General features: G+C 50.1%; 1 long non-coding RNA gene across 5 annotated transcripts; it reads left to right on the forward strand.

Moving 5' to 3' along the window:
* Positions 1-509: 509 nt before the first annotated feature.
* Positions 510-6,303, forward strand: LOC119354754. 5 transcript variants are annotated; one of them, XR_005171206.1, is made up of 8 exons: positions 510-784; positions 877-933; positions 1,018-1,098; positions 1,506-1,769; positions 1,871-2,483; positions 2,770-3,235; positions 3,308-4,563; positions 5,161-6,299. It is a non-coding gene; the product is annotated as an uncharacterized LOC119354754 (long non-coding RNA). The 5 variants fall into 5 exon arrangements; XR_005171207.1 differs by having other exon boundaries at positions 880-933; XR_005171205.1 differs by having other exon boundaries at positions 877-1,098; positions 1,871-2,688; positions 5,161-6,303.
* Positions 6,304-12,161: the final 5,858 nt, after the last annotated feature.

Here is a 12,161-nt window from a genome sequence, read left to right on the forward strand (position 1 = left end):
TTGCGGCGTTGAGCATTGCTTGACATATCAACTGAGTCCATATGTCTACTGTAGCTTGGGCTCCGGCTCAGGCGAGGGGTTAAATGGATTTTGTCTCGACTGTAAGAGTATGCATCCTGCTATGCCAGAGCTGTTTGAAGAAGTTCCCTCACCCTTCGCGTTTCGATCACCGCCGGAGAGTCGCCTTCCATCGGGAGAGCCGCCAAACGAGCCGACGCAACAATAAGGTTTTTCAAGGGATTGGAGAAGTCACCGGGTGGTGTTGGCACATAATGAGGCGGAGCGGTATTGTGACGCCAAGATAATTAAGCTACAATAAACCTCTACTAATTATGCCATGTCACGGACGTGGAGTATGTGATCGCGAGCTCACAGGAGCTCGCTATCTGTGCCGTCGAGTATAGCTTTGTGATTTGATATTTTGAATGCGTGTGTCAGTATGACGTCCACTTGGTACAGATAAGTCCAGATATACATCGCTGAACCGACCTGTCTTGTGGGTCCTCGGCTGCACGGGCGTTTGGACGCCGTGGACGGCGCGAGCCAGAGCCGTGGCTCGACTTGTCGCCGGCGTCCTGATCCGTGGATCAGCTCCGGTGCATTCCGGTAAACGACGGTAGAGGCTGCAGTAAATGCTCGATCCGGGTCGCTCCGAGCACCTGTCTCCTACCTCCAGACCTAGGTCATCCATTGTTGGGAGCGGCGACCGCGGTGGACAAATCTGGTGCGGCAAGGCGACTTGGGGTGAGGCAACCATGGAGTTCTTGATGCAGCCGATAAATAGGTACGAATCTCCTTCCCATTGCTTGTTGTTCGCCCATGAATTTAGGATTTGGTACTTTCAGATAGATCTCATTTTCCAAACTGCGGATGCAGCAGAACTCTCCTAGAAGAGGTGGACGAGAACAACACTTGGATCCTGTTCATTATCCTGTAAGCACGCCGCCCGTAGTACAGCTGCCAGCCAGGTCCGCGTCGAGTGCTAACAGCAAGATTTGTGCTAAAATGCTGTTCCAGCGGCAGGCAGTGCAGACAAAGAACAAACTTCAGAGCACTCCATCGAGCAGGTTGACCTAAAAAAACCTGGATGATGCAAAGGTACTTCAGTTAGTGGTAGAACCTATTTTAAAGTAAACTGATATACTCCAATACAGTTCTGAATCAGCTGCCTTGCATCTGCTGTTGTTACGAAGTCTCTGAAAAAAGTATAAGAAGCGTGACTAGAGGGCAAACTGTTATCTGAACAAACTTGCATAGCAAAAAAGAAAGTATCTGGAAGCTTGGCCATGGGTATGGGTACATAAAACTAAATTTATTATGCTGCGCATTAGAAATGAAATAATTTAAGCGATTCCTGTCCAAACAACTTGTCAACAAAGTTTTCTGATGGGGGTGTGTGGTGAGCAAGTATTCATTATTATTATGACATGCATAGATTTTGCTCGGTGGTCTCTTTAACTGTAATACCAGACTCTTTAGGTTAAGACACTTTCTTTGAATTGCAGAGTGTGGGTTGGGGCTGCTGCGCTTGGCAGGGCGCCGTGTGCTAATAGAGTTTTCGCACTACGGAAAACTGTCCAGCAATTTGCTGAAGAGCCTGGTGACGTTGTCACTGTGCCTAAACTAGGAACAAGTTTTGACACACTTGGTGAGGCTTATGATTTCTACAACTTATACTCATGGAGAAAGGCTTTGGTATCGGATATGGAAAAGGCATGCTGAACGTAAACCGGACAAAATGCATGCAGGAGATTACATGTGGCTGTGCGGTAGTAAAAAATTTCTTGTTCCACAATTTAATTTTTTTTAGCTGGTCATGAAGGTATTAAGCTGTTGTTAACTGACTTATTGTTTATAAAACTGTTTGCAGGGCAAACCAATAACATTGTGGAGCATCCAGATGAGCACAATCATTCATTGTCCGCGACCTATGGATAGACTATACACTGGCCATCCCACAAGCATATTGACATGTACAACACAGACCTTGTGAAGCCATTGCGACAGAACAACGTCAATCTCGCGAAGGTCTACAACATAATTGGGAGCTTCTTTGGTAGGATGGAGAATGTACCATTCACGAAGAGAGCATTACATAATCTGTGTGATAAATTTAGCCGTGAACAAGCAGAAGATGATGTCAGGAAAACAATGGAGGTGTTTTAGGAGCTCTTATCAAAGGATTCACAATTCACCTATCGAGTTCAGGCTAACAAAGAAGGGAGGATTAGCACTCTAATGTGGGCTACTGGAAACAGCAGATTCCATTATACCTTTTTTGGGGTTGTTGTGACATTCGATACGACATTGACTAATCCGTACGACATGTCATTTGGTCTTTTTGTGGGTGTTAACAATCATTTCCAGAGCATTGTACTAGCTGGGGTGCTGATTCGTGATGAGAAGGTTGAAACATTCGAATGGGTTTTTGCAGAATTCATTAGGATAATGGGTGGAACTGCACCGCAAAACCATCCTTACAGGTAATATATTCTGAATTACTACTGAATCATATAAGAAGGGGAGCCTTGGCGCAGTGGTAAAGCTGCTGCCTTGTGACCATGAGGTCATGGGTTCAAGTCCTGGAAACAGCCTCTTACAGAAATGTAGGGAAAGGCTGCGTACTATAGACCCAAAGTGGTCGGACCCTTCCCTGGACCCTGCGCAAGCGGGAGCTACATGCACCAGGTTGCCCTTTTTTTTTACTGAATCATATAAAAACTATAATCAGTTTAGCAAGAATAATAATGTGTTGTTGATGATTTTCAGATCAAAATTGAGCGATGGAAGTAGCAATACAAAATGTCATGCCTGACACAGCTCAGTGGTGGTGCAAGTGGCATGTGCTGAAGAAGGCCAAAGAGTCTTTGGGTCCTCTGTACTCCAAGAAGAGTGACTTCCACCCTGAGTTTCACAAGGTTGTTAATCATATGCTAACAAGTAACAATAGATGAATTTGAAGGAGCATGGAAGTATTTAGTAGAGAAGCACAACCTGAAGAATCACACATACATGACACAATTGTATGAAATCCGTCACAAATGGGCGAAGCCTTATTTCAAAGGTATATTCTGTGCAAAGATGACAAGTACGCAGCGGAGTGAAAGTACAAACCAAATGTTGAAGAATTATGTCCCTCCTGGATGCCCCATGCATATGTTTGTCAGGAAGTACATGAGATTGCTCTTTTGACAGAGAATCTGAAGAAAATTACAAGGAGAAACGGACCAGAATTGTAAGGAAGAGACGCCACTTCTTTTTGTACCCCACAATAATTTTCTGGACTAAGTAATTAATGATTTTGCAGGGGAGGCCACTTCTGCGTGCAAACATGGCAACTGAACGGCATGCTGGGAAGATATACACAAGAGCTATCTTTGAGCAGTTTGGGCATATACTATATGAGTGCGGTGCATACCAGGTGGAGGAGATCGAGAAAGGAAAATCATATGTCGCAATACATACTGAAGCGGATCGCAGGGAGAAGTGGTGTAGGACTTCATACAAATTTACAGTGTTAGATGGTGGAGATGAATTTGATTATGAATGCAGTCAGTTTGCACACATGGGTTTGCCTGGCAGCCATGTGTTAAAGATAATATCAGCAGATCATATTCATGCATAACATTTGAAAGAAAAAAGCAGACTTGTAATCAGTAGATGGTTGTTGACTCTTTTTATGCAGGTCCTGGACTTTATATGCGTTACTGAAATCCCTAAGAAGCATATAGTAAAACGATGGGCACAAGATCCACGTGATATCCTCCCGCCGCACCTGACACTGCTGGAGGGACCATGCTCAAGAGAACCCATTCAGTTTCAGGCATTTTAATTAATATGTGTACGCACGCAATGGAGCTTGTGCGGATGGGAGACAGCAACGTAGAAGCATATGAGCATCTGATAAAACTGTTCAGCTGAGATGAAGCCATTCATTTAGATGAGAGACGGGTTGGGATTGGAGGACCGATTGGCCGAAAATGGAGGTGTTTTGAATCAGGTTCAGTGAGAAGGAGTTGTCGTAGCTGCGGCAGTAGGGACACATGTTGACATGGATAACGACAAGAATAGTTCAGTAAATGAGTCTGGGAATATGCTGGAAGCGTTATTACCTCCGGCTAAGCGCAAGGAGATGGGTAGGCCTACCACAAGTAGGGAGAAGGCACCGTACGAAGGATTGAGTAAACGAACCAGATTCTGCAGCATTTGTTGATGACAAGGACACAAGCGAGTCTCATCATGGAGATGTACCTAAACAACCTCGGAAGCCTGCGAGATGCAAGAATTGTGGTGTGGAAGGTCACCGTCGGAACAATTGTCATAAGGTGGTTGAGCTTAGACTTATGTAATTGTGTGCACTTTCAGTGAAGGCAACAGACATAACTTTGCGACAGTATCCAGGATGCTTGTGTACAAAGATGGCATGATGACCAGATTCTTAAATCATCCTGATGTGTTTTATGTTGAACTCAAGAAGTGTGAATAAGCAACAAAGCTTCTGAAGAGATCAGTGCATCATCTCTTATGCAACTGCTACTGCAGTTGACTCCTTTCCAAGCACTGGTAAAATCTTTCTACAGATCTTAGCGCTCTTCTTAAATTTACCGGGATTTTATATAGTTGTTTTTCCTCTAATAAGGTGCATCATGCTTACTGTTGAATCTTTGCATCTTTAATCAGACCATGCTTATTGTTGGATTTGCACATGAATAACTAAAAACGCCATTGCATTACACAGTTCCTTCATTTTAGCAATTAAACTTACTTATGTATCTGGTGTTAATTTAGTATGATTTCTTGTTCAAAGTGTATATTCATAGGAAGGTCTTTATGTGGCTTTGGTCATCCTAAATTTTGTGTGGATTATTTTTTCAGCCCTGGTTAGCTTTCATCTGCACACGCCCAATTTCCTTATGCACTGCTGATGTTGAAGGACGGCGACATGTTTAACTCGTGTTTAATATTGTCAGAAGAGAAAATGTAGAGAAAGGGTTGCTTGCATGCCATCCATGTCATAGAGAAAATGTTAAATTCCCTCTCTCCATTTCCTTACCATGAATCCAACGCTTTATTATTCTGTTTTTAGCTTCTAGATGTTCTGCAATTATATAAACAATGAGTAGTATGCCAAATAATAGTTACTGTCTGTCTGAACTGTAGTTCCACTCCATGAGAAGCTGAAATAAACTGAGAATGGGGCAAACAAATTCCAACGCTTCCTGCTCGTAGGCGGTGCCCGCTATGATTCTACCGCAGCGGCGCAGGCGGAGTCGACATCAACCACGACCTTCCACCGCCGCCCCTGCGGGTAAAGCCGGAGGCTGAGGAGGCGGAGGCAGTCGACATCAACCACGACCTTCCACCGCCGCCCCTGCGGGTAAAGCCGGAGGCTGAGGAGGCGGAGGCGGAGTACCAAGACGCCCTCGAGGAGGCCCTGCATCATGCGCTGGAGGCGAGCCGGCTTGAGGAGGACACCCATTGGGATGGGCTGGAGCAAGCCCTAGCTTTGTCCGCGGCGGGGGACTCCGTCTAGGCGCCCTTATTCGTGCCTCCACTGCCGTCAGCGCGGCCCCTCATCGGGCCCAAGGCTGAGACGGAGCCGGAGCGCGAGCCAACTCCCACGCGCAAGAGTTCACCGCCGGCCCCCACTTGGCAGAGTCCTATTCGTGGACCGGCCAGCTCCGCGAGTGGGTGAACGCGTCTCCCTGCCACTACGCCGCCACGACGGAAGAAGAGGCGGCCCACCTTGAGCGCTGGAAGGCGCATTGGCTCGCCGAGGAGGGGGCCGACGGCGAGCGGCAGATGCGATATGAGAAGATGATGCGCCGCAATGAGGAGGCTCTGCGGCTTGAGGAGGAGGAGGAGCGCGCCCGCCTCGCCGCTATGCCGCCGTCCCAGCAGACGCTGGAGGAGGCTGCCCTGGCGGTGTATCAAGCCGCGTTCGGGTGGGCTGGGCCTCCCCCCGTGTTCATTGACCTCACCGGCGGCGACGACGACGACGGGAAGGGCAAGGGCAAGGCGGTCTACTAGGGCACCGTGCTAGCGTTTATTATAGTTTTTAAATTTGTAATTATGTTTAAGTGGACTTTGGCCGGCGTTTGACCGGCCATTTATGTATAATTATGCTTAATTCGTCTGTTTCGGCCACGTTGGTATAAATGGGTCGGCCCCCCTTTGAACGCACCTACATACCTAAATAAAAAAGCGGTCGCGCACGTCCATCTGACCGACTCAAACGGACGAAAAACGGACAAAGCGTTCATCCGTTTGGATCGGCGCGTTGGAGTTGCTCTAAGTTTGCGGCAGTGTCTAAGATGCTCGTGTACAAAGATGGCGTGATGTACAGGGACTGGGAAATAAAAATGGCGTCACATTTTCGATTTGGGTTTTGTGGTGAGTTCTACTGAATATTATATTGTTTTTAGACAGTACTGAATATTAGATAAACCATGCTTTTTTTGACGGGTAACTAGGGACTTTATTAATCAGTAATCAACATCGGAATACAAATAATGTCTGGTACTGTCCCTAGCCAAATGTGGCGGCCTATAGCAAAAGAAGATACCGCTTTCGCCAGTGCATGGGCTTCGAAGTTATTTTCTCTATGTTCAAACTTGAACTTGACATGGTGGAAATCCCTTCTCCTCTCCGATATTTCATGTAACACCGATGCATAGTGTGTCGCCGATGCTGTTTCTATCCTGTTCAGCACTTCAAGACAATCGGAGGCAATCAGCAATCGGGTTAGATGCAGGTCCGTAGCCAAGGCAAGAGCCTCATTGCATGCGTGTGCCTCCAGAACAGCCGCATCATTCAAACTGTCAAAAACCAGTGCCAAAGCCTCCCAGATAAACCATGTTGGTAGCTGCCACAGTGCGTATTAATAAATGGGCTTAACGGGACAAGTTAGTCCAGAATCTACAGAGAGCCGGCCCAGTACATCCATCTCCGTCCTGATCCGTGACGATGCTAACCAACGGAATTAGCAGGGCGTCATCTGACTTGTGGGCCATATCCGGAACAGTGGAAAAACGTAACCTGTTCCGATTCCTGTAGCTGCACTTATCACGAGTTGAACTGGCGACACAGATTCCGGGAGCACAGCAGCTCGGGCTCACATTAGTATTTTCGCCATGTCACTGCTATTACTGTTATTAATCTCAGGGTGGTTCAAAAACAATTTAAATTTCAAATAACAAGTTAAATTCTTATTTATTCAAAATCTCAAATAAAAATGTTCGAGGGTTTACAAATATTCACTTAGTATTTAACATGTAGGAACCAACATTAAATGGATTTTTAAATTTCCCCTAGGAATAATTAATGTTGACAAGCAACACTTATTATGCCCATTTAAATATAAACCTATTTTCAAACATTTTTCAAATAACCTCAAACTTTTTAGACCACCAAGATATCAGTAGGTAATGTTGTGGGAAGTTTCAACTTTAACTAAAATCATTTAGTATTTAGGTTAAATACAAAACAGTGGCTAAAATAGAAAATAGAAATATATATAAAACTAAACTACTCTTTGGACTCACGGCCTACTAGCTACAGGAACCAGCCCAGCTCAACTTGGGCCATCCCCAACCTCGCTACATGAGACATGGGAATCGTGTCGGCCATCCACCGGCATGGCCGCGCCATGCCGTGCGTGTCGGCCATCCAGCACACCTCGGTGCCCTACAAAACACCGCCGCACCCCTTGGCCGAAACCCTAGCTCCTAATTCTGTCCCCCCTTTCCTCGTTTGATCTAGAACTCGCATCCGAACGTAGCCGTCACCGCTTTGCCGTTGTCGTCGTGGCCACTTGCATCCCCGCCGGCTGAAACTTCGCCAGGAGACGCGTCGGCCTCGTCTACTTCGACTACGACCACCAGATCGAGCTGGGGCGCTGTCAAGCTTCGGGATCGACGGCTTCTTCGCGCTTCGGTCGCCGGAGTTCCTCACCGAATCCACCACCTCTGCTGCTCCTAAGCCACTCGACGGGCCTCCTTGCGCCTGCTCGGTGAGCACCTCCTCTCCCCTCCCGTTCTTGCGCCGTAGGCCGCCGTCCCCGAGTTCGCCCGAGCCCCCCGCGTACGCATACACGTATGTGCGTGCGTGTTGTGCTGCTCCTGTGCCGCTGCTCCGTCGTGGTTGCCCGCCTACGCGTCGCGAGCGCCGCGACCCGCGTCGTCCCTAGCCCTCTCCTCTGCCTCGCCTCGCTGCGCTCGCCTACTCGCCCACACGCGCTCGCGCTCACCGGCGCCCTGCCCGCGTCCGCCCGCTTGCTCTGCTGCTGTACTCGCCCCAGCGCGCCCCTGCTCCTCCTCCCCTCCCACGCGCGGCGCTATTGCTTCTGCATCTGCTGCTGCGGCCGCCCCGTTCGCGAGCTCCACCGGTCGCGGCCTCGCTTTGTGCATGCATCGTGTGCTCGTGCGCGTCTCCTGCAGCCACATGCGCCCATCATCGCTGCCGCTTGCGCCTGCCTACGTGTGGCTTCGCCCGCGCCCTCGCGTGACCCAAGCTGCTCTGCCTGTGGCTGCTGTTGCGCCTCGCTCGGCTGCAGCGCCCGAGCCACGCTGTTGCTTACTGTACTGCTGATGCTAGTTACTGTAGCGGCTACTAGCTAGCTTTTCTGATTATACATTGACTAACCCTCTAGACATCCTCTTAACAACGTCTAAACAGCTGTTAACTTGGGTGAAATTAATATAAGTAGAAAGTATACTTGACAAACTTCATTTTATCCCACTGGACCAAATCCTTTCGATGCATGGTTTAAATCCTACAAAAATCACAAAATGCTAAGTTCCGTTAAGTGAAAAAAACCGAAAACAACTTTATTTTCATAGCTACTTTAGAGCTGTTGATGATCAAGCAAATGAACTCTAATTTGGACGAAAGTGCTTCTATCTTGTATATGACAGAAAAATGCTCAAAATTGATATAAGGCATATAATCATAGGAGGTATAGATCCATAGTTGTAGCCTTTTGAAAACAGCTAAAAGACGTTTAAAACTGATAAATTCTCAGACTTAGCAAAATTTCAGGAATTTTCAGAATATTGCTAAACTTCGGAAAATCATAAAAATTAATCCGTAACTTGGATGAAAAAGTTTTCTACATGAAAGTGGCTCAGAATGACGAGACGAATCCAAACACACGGTCCGTTCATCTGTCACATGCCGCTAGCATAGCGATCACGCAACTTTTTCCCTCCGATTCATCTGTCTGAAAACGCGAAACACCGGGGATATTTTCCCGGATGTTTCCCTCCTTCGTCGGTATCCCCTCCTACTGTGTTAGGTTACCCTAGCACCGCGTATTGCCATGTTATGCTTTGGGAAGCCTTGATTGCTCTGTTATTTATTGTGTTCCCCCTCCGTTATTTCTTTCCGATAGACCCCGAGACTGCGGTTAAACCAGTGATCGACTACTTCACCTTCGAGGGTCCGTTTCTGTCTGCAGAGCAACCAGGCAAGCCCCCCCTTGATCACCAGATATCGCCTACTCTTCTCTATACTGCTTGCATTAGAGTAGTGTAGCATGTTACTGCTTTCCGTCAATCCTATCCTGAGGCATAGCCTGTCCTTGCTACTACTGTTGTTACCTTTACCGCAATCCTAATGCTTAGTATAGGATGCTAGTTTATCATCAGTGGCCCTACCTACTTGTCCGTCTGCCATGCTCTACTATCGGGCCGTGATCACTCGGGAGGTGATCACGGGTATATACTATATACTTTATACATGATACATGTGGTGACTAAAGTCGGGTCGGCTCGTGGAGCACCCGCGAGTGACTGAAAGGACCTTTGTCCCAACGGCCCTCTGTGTGGATCTTTGTGGCAAAGCGACAGGGCAGGTTGAGACCACCTAGGAGAGAGGTGGGCCTGGCCCTGGTCGGCGTTCGCGGTTATTTCAAGATAACACGTTTAACGAGATCTTGGTATTTGATCTGAGTCTGGCCACTGGCCTATACGCACTAACCATCTACGCGGGGACAGTTATGGGCACTCGACATCGTGGTATCATCCAAAGCCTTCGTGACGTCAGCGACTGAGCGGCGCGTGTCGGTGTTCTGGGAACGGGGGTCCCCAGACTTGCCTGCCTGCGGCCCGCGGCGTGGCTCAAAAGAGGGCCCAGCGCGACCCATCTTCATCAACATAGACCCAAGACCCTCGCGAGGGGCCAAGCCTCGCGGGGCGGATGACACGGAGCTTCCTCAGGCATGGCCTCATCAGGCTGGCTCGTGAGGAGGCGGAGAGATCAAGGCGGGGTACCTCACGAGGTGCCTGTGACGCAAGCCATGACGACCAAAGGCGCCAGGCGGGCGCCTGCCGCGCAGTGTCCTCCTTTCCTATTTGGTGCAAAGGGAGCAAGCGCAGGCGAGAGCATCAAGCAAAGGCACCCGTTTCGGTGCAACGAGACCAAGACCAGTCCAACGGCAGGGAGGAAGTCCTTGTGGAGCCCAAGCCAGCGTCATCACCAGAGCCTTTGGCAGGCGAGGACCAACTTTAGTTAGGTAAGTGTACCAGATGTTCCCCTTCAAAATGGCCAATTGTTGGCGCCCTTCCCGCTTAATATTTGGGAAGAGGCCCAGGGCCTGTGCCTATAAATAGGACTAGCCACCCACAGGGGAGATGGGAGATCACATCGAAATCGGAGGGAGAATCAAGAAGGGAGAGAGAGAGAAGGGCGACTGAACTCCTCCTAGCAGTTCATCCCCCCAGCAAAGAATAGACCCTCGTGAGGCTGTTCTTCCTTGTATTGCTCATCATCATTAGCCCAAGAGGCAATCCACCACACCACACACTAGAGTAGGGTATTACACCACAACGGTGGCCCAAACCAGTATAAACCCTGTGTCTCTTGTGCTGTTCTTTCCATAGCTTAGATCTTAGCGAGGCGGAGGGGTGCAGGTAGGTAGAAGGCGAAATCTCCGCGCGCACCCCATTGTTCGAACCTCAAGGGTCTGCCGGAACCCGAAATCCGACATTTGGCGTGCCAGGTAGGGGTGCGCCAGAATTCGTCTTCCACCACCCCATTCTCCTCCGACCATCGCGTCCATGTCTAACGCTCGTCGAGCCCGCGCCAAGCGCCGGGCCACTCTTGCTTCCCGCGTCGCCCAGACGGCTCCTGTCGGCGGGTGTCCTCGCCGTTCCCCGTCACCTGCCGTCAACGCCGCCACCGGCCCGGCGGGGGACGAGCAGCAAGCGTCGTCTCAGCATCCGTCCGTGCGGCAAGACAGCCGCACCGCTACTCCCTGCTCACCCCAGCTAGTTCTTCGTCCCGCGCGCTCCGCGCACCCATGGAGGCTCGAGCCGTGCTCATCGCGGCAAACGAGCTCCTGCGCTACCGTCCCGTCGACGACGTCTACGAAGAATGGCTCGACCGCGTCGTCGAGCTCGTCTGTGCCGCAGGGGGTTCTCCTGCGCCGTCTATTCCGCTGCACCGCACCCCGCCCCGCATGGGCGACGAAGCTCCGGCGGGGCCCCAGCCGCCTCCTCCTCAAGAAGGCGCCATGGCTCCAAGGCGCGTGGCCCCTGGGCGGAACCCGCCCCGTCAGGTGCCAACGCGGCAAGAGCAGAGCTGCCAAGAAGTCCCTCACCCGCAAGAAGCTGCCCGGGCGCTCCCTGCTCCAGCACGTCACGACCATGCTCTTGCTCCCGCACGTCAAGACCCCGCGCTGCTCCCAGCTGCAGCGCGTGGGGACATGCAAGACCAAGCTCTCCGTCACCCAAGGCCTCCCGTGGCCACAACAGGCTGTCGTGCCTTCACCATCGAGCTACGCAGCGTCACGTGGCCCGGCAAGTTCAAGCCAGACCTGCCTCCTCATTATGACGGCACGGCCGACCCTGCGGAGTTCCTCCAGCTCTATGAGCTGGGCATCGAAGCTGCCAACGGAGACGAAAAGGTCATGGCGAACTGGTTTCCCATGGCGCTCAAGGATGGGGCCCGCACCTGGCTCCTGAACCTGGCTCCAGGCACGATCTCCTCTTGGGACGAGATGCGCACCCGCTTCATCGCCAACTTCCAAGGTACTCGCGGCCGGCCACCCGCCATGAGCGACATGCGCTGCATCAAGCAACAACCCGGAGAGACCCTGCAGAAGTACATCCAACGCTTCAACAACGCACGCCTCAAGATTCCCAAGGTGACCGAGGAGGCCA

Source organism: Triticum dicoccoides, chromosome 2A (genome assembly GCF_002162155.2).
Source record: "Triticum dicoccoides isolate Atlit2015 ecotype Zavitan chromosome 2A, WEW_v2.0, whole genome shotgun sequence".
Lineage (NCBI taxonomy): Eukaryota > Viridiplantae > Streptophyta > Magnoliopsida > Poales > Poaceae > Triticum > Triticum dicoccoides.